This window comes from Pteropus vampyrus, unplaced genomic scaffold (assembly GCF_000151845.1).
Source record: "Pteropus vampyrus isolate Shadow unplaced genomic scaffold, Pvam_2.0 Scaffold36, whole genome shotgun sequence".
NCBI lineage: Eukaryota > Metazoa > Chordata > Mammalia > Chiroptera > Pteropodidae > Pteropus > Pteropus vampyrus.
Genome location: NW_011888817.1, coordinates 5,326,835 through 5,347,157, shown reverse-complemented (window position 1 = coordinate 5,347,157; position 20,323 = coordinate 5,326,835). Strand labels below are relative to the sequence as shown.

General features: G+C 35.7%; 1 long non-coding RNA gene, 1 other non-coding gene and 1 pseudogene across 2 annotated transcripts in view; 2 read left to right on the top strand and 1 right to left on the bottom strand.

Moving 5' to 3' along the window:
- Positions 1-20,323, bottom strand: part of LOC111738184 — a 32,775-nt gene that overhangs the window by 4,356 nt on the left and 8,096 nt on the right. The gene's annotated exons all lie outside the window — the stretch shown is intronic.
- On the top strand, positions 11,952-12,070 carry LOC111738324 (annotated as a pseudogene).
- On the top strand, positions 17,904-18,021 carry LOC111738283. The gene has a single exon (XR_002779794.1). It is a non-coding gene; the product is annotated as a 5S ribosomal RNA (ribosomal RNA).

Here is a 20,323-nt window from a genome sequence, read left to right as displayed (position 1 = left end):
GATCCTGGACAGCAAGTGGCTCTGCTTCGCCTGGTCAATCAGAAACTTGGGTCTCTTTCATACTGTTTTGCCCTCGTTAAGGATTTTCCCTTATTGCATGTTCAAAGCTCAGTTTCAGGCACATCTGGTAGTTTGCTTTGGAGTGGCGACAGCTAAACAAGAGTGAGCATGGGACCCTTCAAGTGCCTGTGTGTTGACAAAAGGAGGAATAGGGGATCTGGATGCTCCTGGATGAATGAGGAAGGTCAAGGACTGGGGGTGCTTATTTCTCCACCTCTAACCACCTCCCTTCCTCTTGTACCCAGAACTAGCTTTAAAGCTACTCTCAAAGTCTGTATCCTTTCTGTAAATCAAGTTGCCTTCCTTATACCATTGCTTAGAGGTAATAAGAGTGTATTCAGCATGTATTCTGATAACGTGACCAACTTGACCATGGACTTACTGGCAATAAATGTTAACCAACCGAGTCTATAATTAGCAATTATTATTACAAGATAAAGTCAAAGTGGTTCTTCTCAGCTGCTAGATTCTCCCCTTGAGGGAAGAGTTGGGAGTGACTTGGAGTTGAGACTTTGATGAGAATAAGTATGGGAGTAGTTCAATAAGAAATTGTAGGCAATTTCCTAAAATACCTGTGATTGTAAGATATGTAGAGGGGTCAACCTGGCTTAAAGGGCAGGGTCGTCTGTGAAGATGTATGAGATGACTTGACTCTAGGAGCCAGTCACAAGTTCTGTCAGTCAGTAGTATAGTCCCCTAATGAATAAATGACAATGAGAATTGTGTTTTCTGAGTTCTTATTTAATATTTATAGCTTTTTGAAGTCTTTAATTCTTTAGTTTTTTTCTCTTTAATTGTGACAAACACCAATTCTAGTTTGCCTCAATTAATTCATGTTCTTTCTTCCATGTTCTGCTTCTTCTTTGTTAGTTTTGTGTGTGTGTGTGTGTGTGTGTGTGTGTGTGTGTCTCTGTGTGTGTGTGTAAATACTTAGAGTTTCTGCCTAAACTGCTTCTACCCAGTGAATAATATTATTCCTAATAGTATTTCATGATTCTCTGGCCAAATTCATCCTTGGGTTTTTGGTTTCTCTTATGACTATTTTTTTCCCTTCACATTTTCAGACTTACAGTTTTGTCTGTTATTTGGCCTTCTGTGCACTTATCACCTTTTACCTAGAAGATGTGAAACATTTCATTTTGATTGTGGTAAACAGTGTTGGGATTCTAGGGGTTCTTCTTTCTTTAGACCCTCTGCCAAATCAGAGTTGGGGCCAAAACTCAGTTTAACTAAAAGTTAACAAAGGTCAACAATTCATCTTTCAAAGGTTTGCTTTGTGTGAGGTGGAAGGGGAGTGGGGATGTGGGCTGTGAGCTACGGCGCCATCTTGATGTTGTGTCTTATGTTTTTCAGTTCCTATAGTTGTAAGCTACAGTGGTTGAGAATGGGGTTAATCTGGTGTAGTCTCGCTCAAATAAAGACTCCTCTTCAATGTATTACAACATAACCCTTCATACCTTGGATCATGCTGCTCCCTTCAGCAGAAGTACTCTTATGGCTCCCCCAAGTCTCATCTAAAATATCACCTCTTTGGGAAATAGTCTCTAATTCCTCTAACCTGGGGTTGGCAAAAGTTTTCTGTGAAGAATTGGATAATAAATATTTTAGACTTTATGGGCCAAGGGCAATAAGAGTGCTGCATAAGGTCTATGTCCCAACGATTCAACTCTTCTGTTGCAGTGCAAAAGCAACCACAGACAATAGGCAGTTAGGAGAGGTTGGAGTGCAACAAAGCTTTTACAAAAATAGGCTGTGGGCTAGGTTTGGCACATGATCTTCAGTTTGCCGACCCCTGCTCTACTCAGATATTTCTTCTTCAACCTAATTGTTCATGCCTCCTTTACCCCACTTGTACTCCACCAGAACATGAACACCTTGAGGGCAAGTATTCTGCCTTTACATCGCTCTGAACTGAGTAAAACTGAGCTCCCAATTACCATAGGTACTCTCTAAACATTTCTGGAAGAAAGTGGGGAAGAAAGGTAAGAGATGGGGTTCCTAATTAAGCAGGAAACGGGACTGTGCAAATCCTCTATTGATATGCAGTTCAATATGACCTTCCCTTAGAAACACGAACAGATGCTGTTTATAAAATGGCTGCATTGGGCTCTTCTGAAAAGTTTGACTTCAGCAAGCTTGTGTTTGGAGATTCATATATGCAGTAGCCAGCCTCCAAGATGGCCCTCAATGATTCTTACGTGCTGGTGTTTCATGCACCCTCACATGCTGAATAGGGCCAATAGAATATTATGGAAATAAAGATGTATGGCTTCTGAGGCAAGTCATAATAGACATGTGGCTTCTGCTTTGCTTTGTCTTGGCTCAGTCTCTCCGGAGGAAATAAGGTGCTATGTCTTGAAGACAAATAACCCTATGGAGTGGTCCACAAGGTAAAGAACTGATACTTCCTGCCAACAGCTATGTGAGTGAGCCATCCTGAAACTAGATTATCTTTCCTCAGTTAAGCCTCAGATGGTTGCAGTCCCAATTGACATTTTGACTATAAACTCACAAGAGACTCTGAGCTACACAACCTAGACACTCCTGAACTTTTGACCCATAGAAGCTATATGAGATCATGAATGTTCATTATTGTCTTAAGCTGCTAATTTTGGAAATTATGTTACATAGCAATAGATAATATACAATATGCTAAGTTGTATATTTGAATTTCCTGTAGTCTTTCAAAACACCTCACTCTTCTCTTCTTAGCATTTAAAGTATCTAATTCTATATTTGTTTAATGCCTGCCTATCTCTTTCACTGGGGCAGAGATATTTAATTTTTCATCAAACACAACTCCTAGCATTCATGAGGCATTTAAATATTTTTAGTAATTATCTAGTAACACGCAAAATAAAGAATTCTAAACCCAAGAGTGATTTGCTCCCAACATTTTGTATGCCTAAAACATATAGCAATGGTGTATTTCTCAAAATCATCCTTCACATAGAATTGAAATATTTACATGCCTCTATTGTGGCATTATCACACTAAGTAATAGTTGGTAGTCTGTAATCTCTGTGAGGGCAAAGACCTTAGCATATCACCTTTGTATTTTGAACATTTGCAAGTGCCCACCACAAAGGTGTTCAATAAATGCTACTGAGTGATATATTAAGAGATGTAATCAATTTGTGGAATGACTGAAGATGGACTTCCCATAATACTATTCAAGACTTGAAGTTATGCTATCTCACTCAATATTGCAGTTTTGGGGATTCTTTGCTTTGTTGTGGTATCATCAGTTATACTGAATTAAAAATAAAGCCCTCTAGTAATGCCTCTTCACCAAATCAAATTTAAGTAAGACATCCTACTCAGAGAGTAAATCAGAGGAAAGATAATAGCATCTTCTGGTCTAAATGCGGTTTCAGTTAGGCAGGTGGAAAACACAGGAAATACATATTCCCTAAGATATATGGATCCCTAGACTAATCTATCCCTGTTTATGCTTAACCAGCAAATCCAAGGATACTAGAATCAGATCCAGCAATTAGAAGGGCTCCTTTGTGAGAAAATGCCATTTAAAATACTAGGAAGTCCAAGTGATAACAGAGGATTTGGATAATTTATGATACATTGCAAAGCTCAGAGTAAAATGCCTCAAGACTGTGTAATATTTATAGTAATATTCATAAATACCATTATTATGATATCAACAAGTCAACAGATACTTTCAAAATTAATTTTTATTTTATGTTACTGTGAAAATTTACAAGGGAACACTTAAAGTCATTCTCAGTAGAAAAAGTACATCTAAAGTACCATGTTATACCAGAACATATCAAACATGATGTGTCTTGATTTCAACCCAAGCTGCTGACACAAATTATACAATACGTATACACACGCTAATTAAAACTAGTAAAAGTATCAGTTGATTTAGAGATGACTGAGAATTGACTTAGTTAATTTTCTTCTGTTATTTACAATTTCTATTGCAGTGGCTACTAGTATAACTTATTCACACTAATGTATCTACATAGAGTTCCATCATCAAAATAATGAGGTCATATCTTCCACTGATGGTCTCTCTGACTGCTGATGACCTTCTCATGACATATACAAAGAATGGCCACAAAGCAATATCAAAAACAAATCTATCTTAAATTGCCAAAGTACAATGACCAGCATGAAACACAAACCCTGGTAAAGAAGTAAAGACAATATTTAAGCTGACTCTTTGAAAGTACTACCATGTTCAAACATTTTCATTTAGATTATATCTAGCCAAAAAAGGGAGGGCACAGTAATGTCAGCAGTGGACCACACAGCTTTGAAGATCTCCTAACAAAGTCACAGGAGCCACCAAAGTACACATGGTGTTTGAATGGAACAGTCAAGCATGATGTGCTGGGACCGGGCCCTGTTTATATGATGTTGATATACAAAGAGCATCTCAGCTCTAATTGAGGCTGCTCACCAAGTCTTTCATTGCAATGGTCAGTAGGGAAGGGGCTGTGCCAACTGATATGGCCAACAAAGCTGCTAATTAGTAGTTTCTATGTCTATGAAGTAACCTTGAAGACATGAATGCTAACCTTCACAGAAGTAGCCAACTTCATATCCCAATTTAATATATACAATTTCATTATATATTCTTGAGCTACAATGGTAATTATTCATTCAACAGTCATTCAATATATTTTAAAGAGTTATATTTTGTCTGACACTATTTTAGGTGTTAAGGACACAGAGGTGAACAAAATGAACGAAAGTCTCTACCCTTAAACACTTACATTTTAGTGATGGGAGACTGACGATAAAAAATAATTTAAATATAAGTGGAATATATATCAGATGATTCATTGGGGGAAAAAAAATAAATCAGAAAAAGGGGAAAGAGAATGCCAGGGTTAGGCAGGGTTGTGACTTTAAACAAGGCAATAAAGAAATACCTCAGTGAGAAGGGAACATCTGAGCAAAAACCTGAAGAAAGTGGGGGAGTGTATTAGTCAGCTCAGGCTGCCATAACAAAATACTATGGACTGGGAAACTTAAACAACAACATTTATTTTCTCACAGTGCTGGAGGCTGGAAATTTAAGATCACTCTGTCAACATGCTCAGGTTTTAAAGAGAGCTCTCTTCCTAGCTTACAGACGGTAACCTTCTTATTGTGTGCTCACATGACTTTTCCTTGGTGCATGTACATGGAGAGACAGAGAGAGAGTGAGGGGAGGGTGGAGGGAGAGGGGAGGGAGGGAGGGAGAGAGAGAGAAAGCTCTCTTCAGTCTCTTTCATGTAGACACTAATCCTATTAGATCAGGGCCCCACCCTTATGACTTCATTCAACCTTAATTACCTTTATGAAAGCCTTATCTCCAAATAGGTAACTTGGGGGTTGGGGCTTCAACATATGAATTTGGGGAGGAGGACACAATTTAATCTATAGCAGGGAGTGAGTAATGCAGATATCTGAGGGAAGACAGTTTAGGTAGAGTTTGGGCCAGAGATATAAGTCAGGGAGTTGTCAGCATGTAGAATATATTTAAAGCCACTGGGCTGGATGAAATCACCAACAGAATGAATGTAGAGAGAAACAAATCTAAGGTCTGAATCCTGGTGCACTCCAATGTTTAGAGGTGAGAGAGATGAGGAGGAACCAGCAAAAGAGACTGAAAAAGAACAGCCAGTAGGAGTAGGAGAAAACTAGGAAAATGTAGTATCCTGGAAATCTAGTGAATAAAGCATAGCATTTCAAAAAGGAGGAGGTGAGAGCTCTATCAAATAAGAATGAAGGCTGAGTTCTAGTCATTGGATAAACAACATGGAGGCCACTGGCAACCTTATCAAGAGTTATTTTGGTAAGGGCAAAAAGCCTGATTGGAGTAGGTTCAAGAGAGACTGAGAGAAGAGGAACTCAAAACACTGAGTAGACAAGCAAGAAAAGAAAAAATAGATAAATTGGACTATATCAAAATTAAAAACTTTTTGCTCCAAATGATAACATCAAGAAAGTGAAAAGACAACATACAATATGGGAGAAAATATTTACAAATCTGATAAGGGACCGGTACCCAGAAATATATTTTTAAAACTCTTACAACTCAACAATAAAAATAAAATAAAATAAATTTTTTAAATGGTCAAAGGACTTGGGACATATCTCCAAAGAAAATATGTAAATGGCCAATAAGCACATGAAAAGATGCTTAACATCATTAGCCATTAGAGAAATGTAAATCAAAACCACAATGAGATATCATTTCATATCCACTGGGTTGGCTATAATCAAAAAGATAGATAATAGCAAATGCTGGTGAGGATGTGGAGAAACTGGAACTCTCATATATTGCTGGTGGGAATGTAAAATGGTGCAACATTTTGGAAAACGGTTTCTCAGTTCCTCAAAAAGTTAAACATAGAGTTTACTGTATGATTAAGCAATTGTACTTCTAGGTACATATCCAAGAGAAGTAATAATATACATCCACGCAAAAAAGGTATACATGAAGGTTCATAGCAGCACTTTTCGTAATAGCTATAAAATGGAAAAAATCTAAATGTTCATCAACTGACCAATGAATAAATAAAAATGATATATTCAAACAGTGAAATTGTTATTCAGCAATAAAAAAGAATCAAGTATGAGTATATGTTACAACATGGATGAACTTTAAAATATTATGCGAAATGAAAGAATCCAGTCACAAAAGACCATATATTGTATGATTATATTATATGAAAAGCCCAATATAGGTAAATCCACATAGACAAAAAGATTAATGATTACGTAGAGTTCTATAAACTAGAGAGTGATTTAATGGTCAGGGAGTTTCTTTTGGGATAATAAAACTATTCTAAAATTGATTATGGTGATGGCTGTACAACTTTGTGAATGTATTTAAATAAGTAAATTGTACGCTTTAAATAAGTGGAGTTTATGGTTTGTGAATTATATCTCAATGAAAATATTGTTGTTTTTATTTTTAAATGCATAGTGATGACTTGAGGGGCAGAGAAATAAACTCTAGTAGATACTTAAAATCGCCATTTTGGATTCCATTCTAAGTGTATCTGACTCTAAAGCCTATGTGTTCTTAAGTGCTCTGCTATAGTGCCTCCTAAGGATTATTTCCTTAGGTCAGAGTCTCAGAAGTCGAATTAATTACTGAGACAAAGGATATGAACAATTTACTGGAAGGGCCGAATGAGTCCATGTAGCCATCTAGGCTTGCCAGGTACATGGCCCACTTCTAGGCAAAGTCACCTGTTCTTTCCTGCTCAAGTGCTATGACCCATACAACCTGTTTTGAATGACACAAACCCTGAACCTAAACACCTCTTGAAAACAAGGTCACCTCACTGGGAACCCATGCATATAGCACATTGAGGCCAAGTTATTTACAGTAATCTAATCACATGAAGCACTCTCCAAGAATAAAAGTGTTTTCAAAGGGAAACCAAGTCATTCCATCAGATCAAATCATTGAATCAATGAAAATTTTAAATAAATTATCTTTTGTCCCAAGGGTAGGAGAATATACAGAAGTTAGAACATCTAATACAATAAGACTAAACTTTCTTAATCTTCATCTTTCCTCAAACCTTAACAGCCCCTTCCTGCCCTAAACTCAGCCAATGAATTTGCCTTTTATACTACTGGGAAAATACAAGCAATCACTTAGGAACTTTCTTATCTTCTCATCACCACATCCACCAACATCTGCATCAGAACCCATATTCTATCTTCCCTCCTCTGACAAAAGGAGACTGTCCTTGTTCCTATTGAAGGTCGACCTTCCAATTTAGGCTCTGTATGCTACCCACTCCTAGCCTAGTCATGGAGTTTGCTCTTGAAATTTTCCCTAATCTCTCCTGCTTCATCAGTTCCTCCCTTTCTATTGAAAACATGAAAGCATACTCTAGTATCTCATATTTAAAATACTCTTCTGGGAAATTTTTTAAAATGCTTTTGGAGTGGGGAAGTTTTTTAAAGTATGACACAAAACTCAGACAAATTCAACTATGTTAAAAAAATTTTTGCAAGAAAAAAAAATCCCTATAAACAAAGTGAAAAGGTATATTTGCAACTCAGATAACAGAGAGCTAACATGCCTGAAATATTAAGAGCTCCTACAAATCAGTAAGAAAAAGACTAACTTATTAGAAAAATGAGCAAAAAGTAGGAAGAGACAACTCAAAGAAAAATAAATATAAATAGCTTGTAAACTTTTGAATATTCAACCTCACTCAAAATAAAGAAAATGCAAAATAAAAGAGACCATTTTTGGTGCAACACCAAAAGACCATTTTTTACTTCCTAGATCAACAAAGATAAAAAATGTGATAACACACTATATAGGGAAACAGGCCTTCTAATCATTGTTGGTAGGATATATTGGTACAAATTATATAAAAGCATTTTGGCACCTTTGGCTCAGTAATTATTCTAAGTAATTTTATCCTACAGATATATTGCCACACATGTGAAAAGATCTATGTACAAAATCATTCATTGCAGCTTTATAACAGCAAAAGATTGGAAACCACCTAAGTATTAATCAATAGGAATTACCAGGAAATCAAATAAATAAATTAGAGTATAACAACACAATGCAACCATAAAGAAAGCAGAAGACCTTTTTATATATCTACATGGAACAATCTCCATGTAGATATATCTCCATGTTGATAAGTAGGAAAATGAGGGGGCAGAAGCAGTGTGTACAGTGAGCCACCATTTGTGTATTTATTTAAAATGAGATAAGGTGGGAAAATGTGTATAAATATTTGTTTGTATATACAGAGACTATTTCCAGAAGGATTTATGAGAGACTGGAAACATTGAAATGAGGGAAGAAAATACTGTGACTGGGTTTGGAAAGGTGTGGGAGTGAGATTTTCACCATATACCCTTTCATACTTTCAAAATTTTGTACCATTTAATGTAATCTATTTAAAATTTTGTTTTTATTGAAAAATATTTTTAAAGTTTTTCTTGATCCTCCTCCCTTCCAGCTATCGCCCTATTTCTTTACAAAACTACACAAAAGCTTTGTCTCTATTTGCTGTCTCTACTTCCTCATCTCCATTCTCTCTTCAGCCTATTCAAACCTTATTTTTGTCCCCACCATTCTAATGAAACTGTCTTGTCCAGGTCATTATATTCTTCATCTTTCTAAATCCAATGCCATATATCTACCTTCATCTTCACCTCTCAACAGTATTCAACACTGGTTGACTTCTCCCTCCTTGAAGTAATTTCTTTGCTTTGCTTGTAGGATACTTCTGGTTTTCTCCTAATTTTCTTCTTGCCTTCTTAGTCACCCCTCAGTCATCTTGGTTAGAGCATCCTCTTCTTATACCTAATTTCTAAAACTTGGCTCTGCCTTTAAATCTTTTCTACTCTATTCAAACTTTGCCCTAGGTGATCCTATCTAGTCCCATAGCTTTAAATACTGCCATTGACCACCTGATTTATAATCCAGCCTCACCTCTCTTCCCTGAGCTCTCAGATTCATATGTTAAATATACACTTGACAATCTACTGAGATGTCTAGTAGGCATCTTAAATTTAATATATCTAAAATAGAACTCCTGATTTTTATCCTTCAAACCTCTATCTCAGTCTTCTCCAGCTCAGTAAAAGGTTCTTCTGGGTGTTCACAGTGGCTCAGGTCCAAAACCTAGGAATCATCTTTGATTCTTGTTTACCTGATACCTATATCCAATAAGTTCTCTCAGTATTACCTTTAAAATATAACACAAATGCATTCACTTATGTCGACAGCTTCCTAGCCTGAGACACTATCATCTGTCTTGCGTGATATTCATCTTTTTGCTATTATTTGTAATTTAGCATTTCTACTCCCCAAATATACATGAGCTTCTCAAAAGCAGGTCCTACGCCTTACTTATTTTTGTATTCTGTTATAATACAGTGCTTGGTACATTATAGCTGCTTAATAAATGTTTATTGAATAAGTAAATTATTGAAAGAATTAATGAGTGAATCATGACAAGTAAACCATGACTCAGGTAGCTAATAGCGTCCATATCCAGTGCTTCCTATTATCTCTTTGCAGTTCTTTGTGGGAGAGGCCATATCTTTACAAAATTTCATTTAGTAGATACTCATTAGGTTTTCTGTCCAGCATCCTATTTTCTGTGAACTCCTTTCTCCACCTCTCACCACAATAAATTCACTTGATGATAGTGGGCCATTGGCAGCCATTTTATGAAATTTTTGCATCTCAAAAGACACCATAAATAAAATTAAATGGAAGAAAAAGCCCTGTAGACAAAGAGCTAATACTATTAATATAAGAAGAACTCATATAAATTAATAACAAAATGATAAACAGCCCAGTAGGGAAAAAATGGGCAAAGAATAAGAGTAGGCAATTTATAAATGATGAAATACAAATGTCCAAAAAAAACAGAAGGTGCTCAACTTCACTAGTTGTCAGGGATATACAAAATAGTTTTCTTTTCATTGTGGTAAAATATACATAAAATTTATCATTTTTACCATTTTTAAGTGTGCAGCTCAGTGGCATTAAGTACATTCTCCTTGTTGTGCAACCATTACCACTAGCTACCTCCAGAACTATGTCATCATCCCAAATTGAAACTCTGAACCCATTAAGCAGAAACTCCCTAGCCCCTCTCCCTTCAGCCCCTGCTTGCCACTATTCTATCTTCTGTCTCTATGAATTTGACTATTCCAGGTACCTTATATATGTGGATGTGGAACCATATCATATTTATTCTTTTGCATCTGGCTTATTATTTCACTTAGTATGTTTTCAAGGTTTATCATGTTGTATCATATGTCAGTACTTCATTCTTTTTTAAGGTTGAATAATATTCTATTGCATGCGTACATTACATTTTTTTTATCCATTCATCTGTCACTGGACACTAGGGTTGCTTCTACCTTTTGGCTATTGTGAATGCTGCTGTTATGAACACTGACATAGAAATATATGCTTGAGTCTCTGCTTCCAATTCTTTTAGGTATAATATACCCAGAAGTATGATTGCTGGATCATATGGTAATTCTATGTTTAATTTTTTGAAGAACCACCAAACTGTTTCCCAAAATGCTGCACTATTTTACATTCTTCACCAGCAATATGTGAGAGTTCCAATTTCTCCACATTCTCACCAACACTTGTTATTATCTGTCTTTTTGATTATAGCCATCCTAGTGGATGTGAAATGACATTTCATTGTGGTTTTGATTTGTATTTTCCTGAGTTATGTTGAGCATCATTCATGTTCTTATTGGCCATTCGTATATCTTATTTGGAGAAATGTCTGTTTAAGTCCTTTGCCCATTTTTTAATTAGTTTGTTTTTTTGTCTTTGTTTAGTTGTAGTTCTTTATGTATTCTGGATATTAATCTCTAACCAGATATATAATTTGCAAATATTTTCTCATATCTGTGGGTTTCCTTTTTATTCTGTTGATAATATCTTTTGATGCAAGTTTTGATGAAGTTCAATTTATCTATTTTTGTTGTTGTTCTTACCTGTAATTTTGGTGTCATATGCAAGAAATCATTGCCAAACCCAATGACATGAAGTTTTTCCACTATTTTTTCTTCTAAGAGTTTACAGTTTTAGTTCTTATGTTTAAGTCTTTGATCCATTTTGAGTTAATTTTTGTATATGGTGTAAGATAAGAGCTTTTGCATGTGGATGTCCAGTTTTCCCAATATTAATTCTTGAAAAAACTATCCTTTCCCATTGATTGGTTTTGACACTCTTGTTGAAAAATCATTTGACCATATATGATAAGGTTTAATTTTGGATTCTCTCTTCTATTCCATTGGTCATGTTTGTTTTATGGAAAATGGACTTTTTAAGATCTCATTTTTAACTCTCCAGATTAGCAATATATCAAAACATCGATAATATTTAGTAGTGGAAAGAACATGGAGTTGGCCATGCCACCCTGAATGCACCCGATCTCGTCTGATCTTGGAAGCTAAGCAGGGTTGGGCTTGGTTAGTACTTGGATGGGAGACCACCTAGGAATACCAGGTGCTGTAGGCGTTAAAAAAAAAAAAAAGAAAGAACCTGGAGAGGTGAGGGAAAGAACATTGCTGAAGGAAATGAGAATTGCTATGACCTTTCTCGAAAGTAATGTGGCAGTATCTCTCAAATTTTAAGACATTCTTTTAATGTACCATAGGGGATCATTTCTATAGAAATAAAAATATTAGTGCATAAGCATATGTGTGCAAAAATATTTATTGTGGCATTATTTGTAGGAGGAAGAGGGTGAACTGAAAAATAGTCAGGTAACTACTCTCTCTGCATCTTTTTCTCCCTGGAGTCACACGCATTCTCATCTCTGTTTGTGTCTGTATTTCTTCCTAAACTTGCGGATAGACCAACAAGATCACCAGTCTTGGGTCTCTCAGACCTTACAAATTTCAGTGTTTACCACTGTCTCAGTCTAGCATTTCCATTTTGCTCATTTACAAATCTGCTATGTTGTTTTTTTAATGTCACTTTTTGGATTCTCACATTTTATAGTTTCTAGTTCTCTGTCAAGGTTTTCAAGTTTGACTTTTATCTCCTTGAACATAGTACACAGAATTGTTTTATAGTTTGTGTTCTATGATTGCAGCATACAGAATCCTGTGGACCTGTTTCTATTATCTGTTATTTTTCCTCCTTACTCATGGTGTCTTGTCTCATGTGTCTGGTTACCTTTGTGCTGGACATTGTATTTGAAAAAGTATTATATAAATAATTTGAGGCCTAGGATGATGATATTTTCCTCCAAAGAGGATTTTTATTTGCTCTTGCCACTAGCAATTAGGGTCAATTTAATACAAGTTCAGGTCCTGAGATTTTTCTAAGCTGCTTAGATGATATAAAGTCAGCCTGCATTCTGCATGAAGCTTAGTTTACTTCTAGTGCTCCTTTACACCTACCATGCAGCATTTTAAAGTCCTGGGCCAAAGCAGAGGGTGATATATAAGGGTTACTACCCTTTATGGATCCTGGACTCCAATTTTTGTCCCCATTGGCTCACAGGATTACCAAAAATGCAGCTTAGCTTCCCAGTCACTTCTGAATACATATATGCCTCTAGACAAAAGCAGCATGAGTACTAGGCTCATCACTTCAAAATTCTTACCTATCCAAAATCTTGGCCCAGTAATTTCTCACTATCTTGTTAGTTATTAGATGCTTTTAGATTATGCTTTTTATGTTTCATCCAGCTTGTTTAGTGGTCTTCAGTAGGAGGGTTGACTTGAATTATATAGTCTACCATTACTAATAATGAAAGTCCATTCGGTTTATTTTATTACTGTGAGAAAAAATCTCATTAGCTGCTGTCAAGGGCCAATTCTTGGTCTCGTGGGCAGGGGTACAGGGTCATTCAATATATATTAGCTTTGAGGAGAACAGGTTCCTAACACGGGGTTGTGAGCACAGGAGAAATGATAGGCATCTCTAACATACCAAATTTTTGCTATTCTCTAAATGTGCCCTCTTCTATTGTATTCCTGTGCTTTCTCATATGCTATCTCCTCAGACAGGATTTCTTTCCCTCCCGTTCACTAGGAAAATTCCTATTTCTTCTTCAAGATTTAACTCAAGTATTGCTACCTCATCTCAAAAACGAGCAACAACAGATACCTCTTCCTGTGTATGCTTTTTATAATGTGCTTAAACCTTTTCATAACAATTATTCTACCCTTTAGGATAGAAATTATTTTTTCACCTATGTGACCTGACACCTGTTGAATAAACAAATGTGAGTAAAGAACAATTCTAAGTTTCCTCAGATATTATATTCCATGATTCTATAAATTCCAACTCTAAAAAATAACTTATTTTGGTGGTTTGTCATTCACCAGACCTCAACACTTACAAAAAAAATTTCCCCCTTACTCCTAAGAATAAAGAATACAGGTATGCTTTGAGAAAGAGTAAACATCATTTTAGAGGCAATTTCCCAACTTCTTTTACTCTTACTAGATTTGGTACTCTTAGATTCTGATTCTTTTTCTTTATTTTCATGCCTGGAAGACAAGGCTAGAGACTTATGAGTTGATTTTTGGGATACTTCACCTCCCTCTTCATTCCAACAAATTCTTACTTTTTTCCCTCCCATATTTTCGTCTCTTCTTCCTTCTAACTTTTAATTAATTCTTCCATACAAAGGACCCTGATCACACTTCTGATGAAATGCACCAAAAAGCCCCCCCACATCTTTATATTTACACAGTTCTGTAACTTCTATGAAAATCAGAGACCTTAAGCATATAACCAGTATAACAAGGAACCAAAGCAATTACTAACAAATTCAGAGCATTCCCCAAGTACCTCAATCAAACAGTTCTAACAGTTGCACTCCAAGGGAGAAATGGCAAAATATTTGTGGGTACCAAGGAGCCACCTTTTAGAGATCTTGAGAAAGATTAGGGGGGAAGTGTGGCCAGTGGGATAGGCTACCCACTGGCAATCACCTTCACCAGGATAAGGAAAACAGAAAGCATCTGTTTAACCATCTTCCTCCAAAAACAGACATTAGGAAGAAAACAGACATTAGGAAGAAAATAGACCAAAAAAACCAATAGTAGCTCTTCTAGGAAGACCAAAAGAAAAAAAAAGGTTGATCAGTTGTACAAAACTGGAAGGAAGCAAGAAAAAGATGTTATTAAGTAGTTGTTTCAACTCTAATGTGAAGATAACCACTGTCTTTAGAAAAGCACCAGTGGCTTAAAACTAAAGAAGCAGAAAAATAAAAAGAATAATAAAGTTTTACCCAAAGAATGAATCACAAAGTAGATTTACTAGTTTTTTTCCTAAAATATGCTCATTTAATAATAGTGAGAATTTTCTGGTATTCCATAGGTACTGATAATTTGAGCCATTTCTTTGATCTTTTGAAAGGCTTCCTTTTAAATAGCTGTGGACTCTAGGCCCCAGAATCATTAGTGACAACCCAAGTGGCTTTAATATAATTTCCCAAGGTCTACATGGGAATTTTCAGCCATTACATTCAGAAATCTCACCTGCTCCAGCCAAATATTTGTATTTTTGTATACAGAAGAAAAAACATTTTTTAAGTTGTGGGGAGGGCTAAAGAAAAGAGAGAGTAGAGCAACACATTTTTAAAAGCTGCTTTGGCAAATACTTGGTAGATGACAGATAGCTAGCAAGGAAGCATTAGGAGGGAAACCAGGGATGTAGCAAGAGGGCAATCACCCCTGAGCACACTCTTTCTTAAAGAACTGGCCACTTATGTAATATTTTTGCCCAAAATGTTTAACTTTCATCAGAAAGAATCACATTAATCCAAACTGAGGCCTTACCTCTCCAAAAATGACAATATCATGAAAGAGTGGGGAATTGTTTTAGAATGAAGGACACTAAAGAATTAAAGATATCTGAAGACAAAACGCAATCCTGAATTAAAAATTAAAAATAAAAACAGAAAAGAATTATAAATTATAAAGAAAAGTGGGAAAATTTTAATGTGGAACATATATTAGTTAATGAAATTGTATGTGTATTAAATTTATTAAGGATGGCAATGTATTATGGATATGTAGATGTATTGGGCTGAATGATAGCCCCCTCCCCCACTAAAAAAAATATGTCCATGTCCTAATCCCCAGAATCTTTGAATGCTACTTGGAAAAAGGGTCTTTGTAGATATTATTCAGTTAAGGATCCTTAGATGAAGAGATATACTGGGTTATCTGTGTGGTCACTAAATCTAATGACAAGTGTCCCTATAAGAGACACAGAGGAGAAAGAGAAGAGGCGGCAGCAATGTGACCACAGAGACTAGAGTGATGTGGCCACAAGTCAAGGAATACCAAAGCCACCAAAAAGTGAAAAAGGCAAAGAAGGATTCTCCTATAGGGCCTCCATAGGGAGTACGACCCTGCAAACACCTTGATTTTGGACTTCTGGCCTCTGGAACTGTGAAAGAATACATTTCTGTTGCTTCAAGCCACCAAGGTTGTGGAAATTGTTACAGCAGCCACAGGAAACTAATACAGTAGGAAAGGTATGTATTTTTTCTTAGTCAACGTGTGAAAATATTTACCATATTTAAGAAAGTGCCAAAAAAAAAAAAAAAAAAGAAAAATGCCATGATGTCCGCAGCTCACAACTTACTTTTGAAAGGATCATAAAATATTTTTAAAAGCATATGTGTGTATTTTATAAATATATACACACATATATACACACATATATAGTGTATAAGGCAAATTATTAACGTTAATGATTGACATATTTAGATGAAGCGTATATGGCATAGTCATTGCACTATCCTTTCCAACTTTACGTAGAATTAAAATATATTAAAAAATTAAAAGTTTTGGTGGCTCCATAGTGTAGTGGTTACCACGTCTGCTTTACACGCAGAAGGTCCTGGGTTTGCGCCCCAGGTGGAGCTACAGACCATACCCTGGGTGCAATAGGGCCCCAGAGTGCGCTGGAGGAGCTAGGCCCTGCATACACCAGGCCCCGGGTGCGAGCCACAAGCATGTTGGAAGAGATGTTCTGCCTTCAGAGATCCAGTTCTTAAGGGGAGACAGCAACATCCATAGGAAGGGGGGGAATTAAAAAGGGGGAAAAAATTAAAAGTTTGGAAAAAGAATAAGAGTACTTCTCTAGCTTAAAAAACATATATTTACTGGCCACACTAGGGCTGTCAGAAAGCAGCATCCATGGGTAAGACAGTTATTTCAGAAAGCTTCTTGGAAGTCCCAAATCAAAACCTACAGGATCCGTTGCTTTATATGCCCAATCCAACCCTCAAGATGGAAGGGCTATGAAAAGATGCTTCTGAATGGCAGAGCTAAGCCGGCTTCGTATTTTATTCACAAACCAGGGTGGCAAGGAGAAGGTAGAGTGACCAGTTTAAATAACACCAGAAAGAACTTAAAAGGTAAATTTATTTCCAATCTTTAAGTTTCAGATTCATGATCATTTGCATCACCAATAATTCTACCTGTACATATAGGTCTCTTCACAGCCTGCCTTTATGAAGCTAAGTACAGAGACCATTAAGTTGAATGGTGCTAATATGATTAAAGCTCTCTGTGGAGGAAACAAAAAGCCAAAGTAATAGTTTTTAAAAATAATATAAATATTATAAGCAGTAATCAGACAAAACAAATTCAGAACCTCAGTTAAACTGTTTGATCTCAAAGTTGAAAATTAAGTGAAAGCAATTTTTACAAGTAAATTAAAAAAATAAACACTGTGGAAATGAGGAAAACATGGACTAATTAGCTCAATTCTGTGATGATATGTAACCAAATGATATCTGTTCAAGTGACAAATCACAAAATAAACCAATAAAAGTGAATAATCTTTGAATATAATTTAGACTTTTTAGTTGCAAAGATGAGTGATCTGCACTCATACGCATTGCTAATTTAAAGAGAGAATTTGGTAACTGTCTTTTTGAATCCTAATAATAAAAATATAATCAATTATTTCAATTTAATTTTCCATTCATTCACTCAAAATACTGTTTGAGCACCTGCTATGTGTAAGACACTGAGGTTGGGGGAAAAGGATTTGAAAATACAAAGGTGAAAATGAGCTCTTAACTTCAAGGTATATATTACATACTTTTTTAAATTGACATAATTCACATATCATAAAATTTAGCTTTTAAAGTGTTCAATTCAGTGGTTTTAAGTATATCCACAAAATTGTTCAAACATCACCACTATCTAATTCCAGAACATGTCGTCACCCCCACCAAAGGAAACCTTATATCTATTAGCAATAATGTCCCATTTCCCCCTCCCTCTAGCCTCTAGTGACCACTAATCTCCTTTCTGTCTCTATGGATTTGCCTGCTCTGGACATTTCTTATAAATGGAATCATATAATCTACAGCCATGCCACCCTGAACACGCCTGATCTCGTCAGATCTCAGAAGCTAAGCAGGGTCGAGCCTGGTTAGTACTTGGATGGAGACAACCTAGGAAGACCAGGTGCTGTAGGTTTTTAAAGAATAAATAAAAATAAATAAAATAAAGTAAAAACAAATAGAATCATGTAATACACAGCCTTTTGTGACTGGCTTCTTACACTTAGCATAATGTTTTCAAGTTTCATTCATGTTGTAGCAAGTGTCAGTATTTCATTCCTTTTTATTTCCAAACAATATTCCATTGTATGGATATACCACATTTTGTTTATCTGTTCATCAGTTGACAGACACTTGGGCTGTCTCCACTTTTTGGCTCTTATGACTATTGATGCAACAAACATTCATATACAAGTTTTAATGTAAATAAAAGTTAATTAATACAGAATTAATATGTAATAATTATAGAATTAATGAATCAATATATTAATTCAGAATAAAATATGGTAAGCCTCATGTAGTAGATTTTTATTGGTTTGGGCTGCCCAATATTTATTTATCCTTCTTCTTAGTAACAATACCCATATTCTCTGATGTGTAATCATACAGGGAAGCTTCCAAGAAAACTGACTTCACACCCCAAACCAGGGTAAACCTACTTGGCCTAAGACCAGCCCAACCTATCTCCAGTGACATTAATTCAGGTCAATGAGATATGAAATGAATTTTGCTGGGGCTTCTAGAAAAGATGCTTCCTTGCTATTCTGAAGTAGCTTCCCAGGGAAATATTCTCTTATTAGAGGTGAGGGAAACACAGGTAGCTTTCCTAGAAAGTCAGTTACATTGAGATCAAGGAGCAAACTTTAGAAAATCAAATATTTTAGAAGAAATTAAAAGAAACCAGGTATTTGGTAACATCGCTGAGCCTCAACACTAAGGACTAAACTTTATCTGAGTTTTCGGCTGATGACTAGTAAATTCACTTAATTGTCAAACTAGTTTAAGTTTTCTATTGCTTATAATCAAAATATTACATCATATTAACAAAAACTAAATTTTTAAAACATTTTATAATGTAACTCTGAGCTATGTGAATCCAGTGGTAACACTGTTTGTGAGAATCATGGAAGGCTTCATCTGAATTACACGAAAGTGATATTATGAATTACAACTTGCAATTTAGACAGTATTTAATAAGTACACTGGGCTAAACAAAATTAAGCAAATCTGTTGTATTGGAGGCCTTCTCAGAGACTTTACTATTCATTCATAATATATTCATGACATGAATTATGAATATATCCAAGAGAGAAATATAATATATAGTGTTTACCGTATTTATTTCACCCTGAACCTTAAGGAATCCAGTTAGCTTGGGAAATACTGGCATGCATAATGTGTTAATGGATGGCTAGAAGAACAAGATCATCTTGGCCATCTTATTAGCAACCTTGTATGAAGATTAGCGCATTTGAGATAAATTTTAAGGGACTGGTAAATCCTGAAGAAGTAGAATGGATCTAGGTAGCTTCTCGACTAAGTCAAGTTTATCAGCTAAGCTCCTTAGTCAAAAAGAAATCTGAAAGGGTAGTCATTAACAATGAGTCACTCTTAAACTTTATCAGTAAGCTCTCTCTCTTTTTTTCTTTCTGGAGTCCTGGAGCAAATTCAACAAATAAAAGAGAATACTTATTAACAAAATAAGTTAAAGTGAAAATTTTTTTAAAAATTGCCTGTTGTATTTATAGGAAATACCTGCAGAGTAAAGGCATGAATAATGAGCAACTGATTTCTCTTTATTTGATAAGGCACCTGGTAATGCATTTATCACATCTCAGCTTCACTATATACTTGTGAACATATCCTGAAATAAATACTGCAGCTTTTCAGCTCTGGCTATTTAACAGGAACAATTGATGGAGAAAACTGCAAGTTCACAGTTAGCAAAGAGAATTAAGGGTTGTTACTTTATTAAGACAGAATCATTAAGTCTCTAAAATCCATTTACAATAACTGATGGTAACTCCATTTAGTAGAAGGTCTTTCTCTTCTACATTTTTCCAAATCAGGCCTGTGAATGACAGGGTGATTAAAGCTTGAAAAAGAAAAGAGACCAGAGATACTTACATACATATCTATCTTTTATTTTCCAAAGAAAATTATAGGATTTTGCCATAAATTGCTTTCAACAAAAAGCAATAGTTTACACATAAAAAGATAGTGGAGAGGTGTGGATGGGGGTAGGCTTGGGCGTGGCAGTGGGAGATTAACTAATAAAAGATACCCAAAGACTATTTCTAGAAAAGCTATATGGCACAAGGAAGAAAATACAAACACTGAGCTTTCTCTTTTAGAGTAAACACTCATTGACTTCTTACATCCACCAGCCAGGGCTTATCCAAACTCCAGGCTGAAGTGGTATCTTGCATATGGCACAC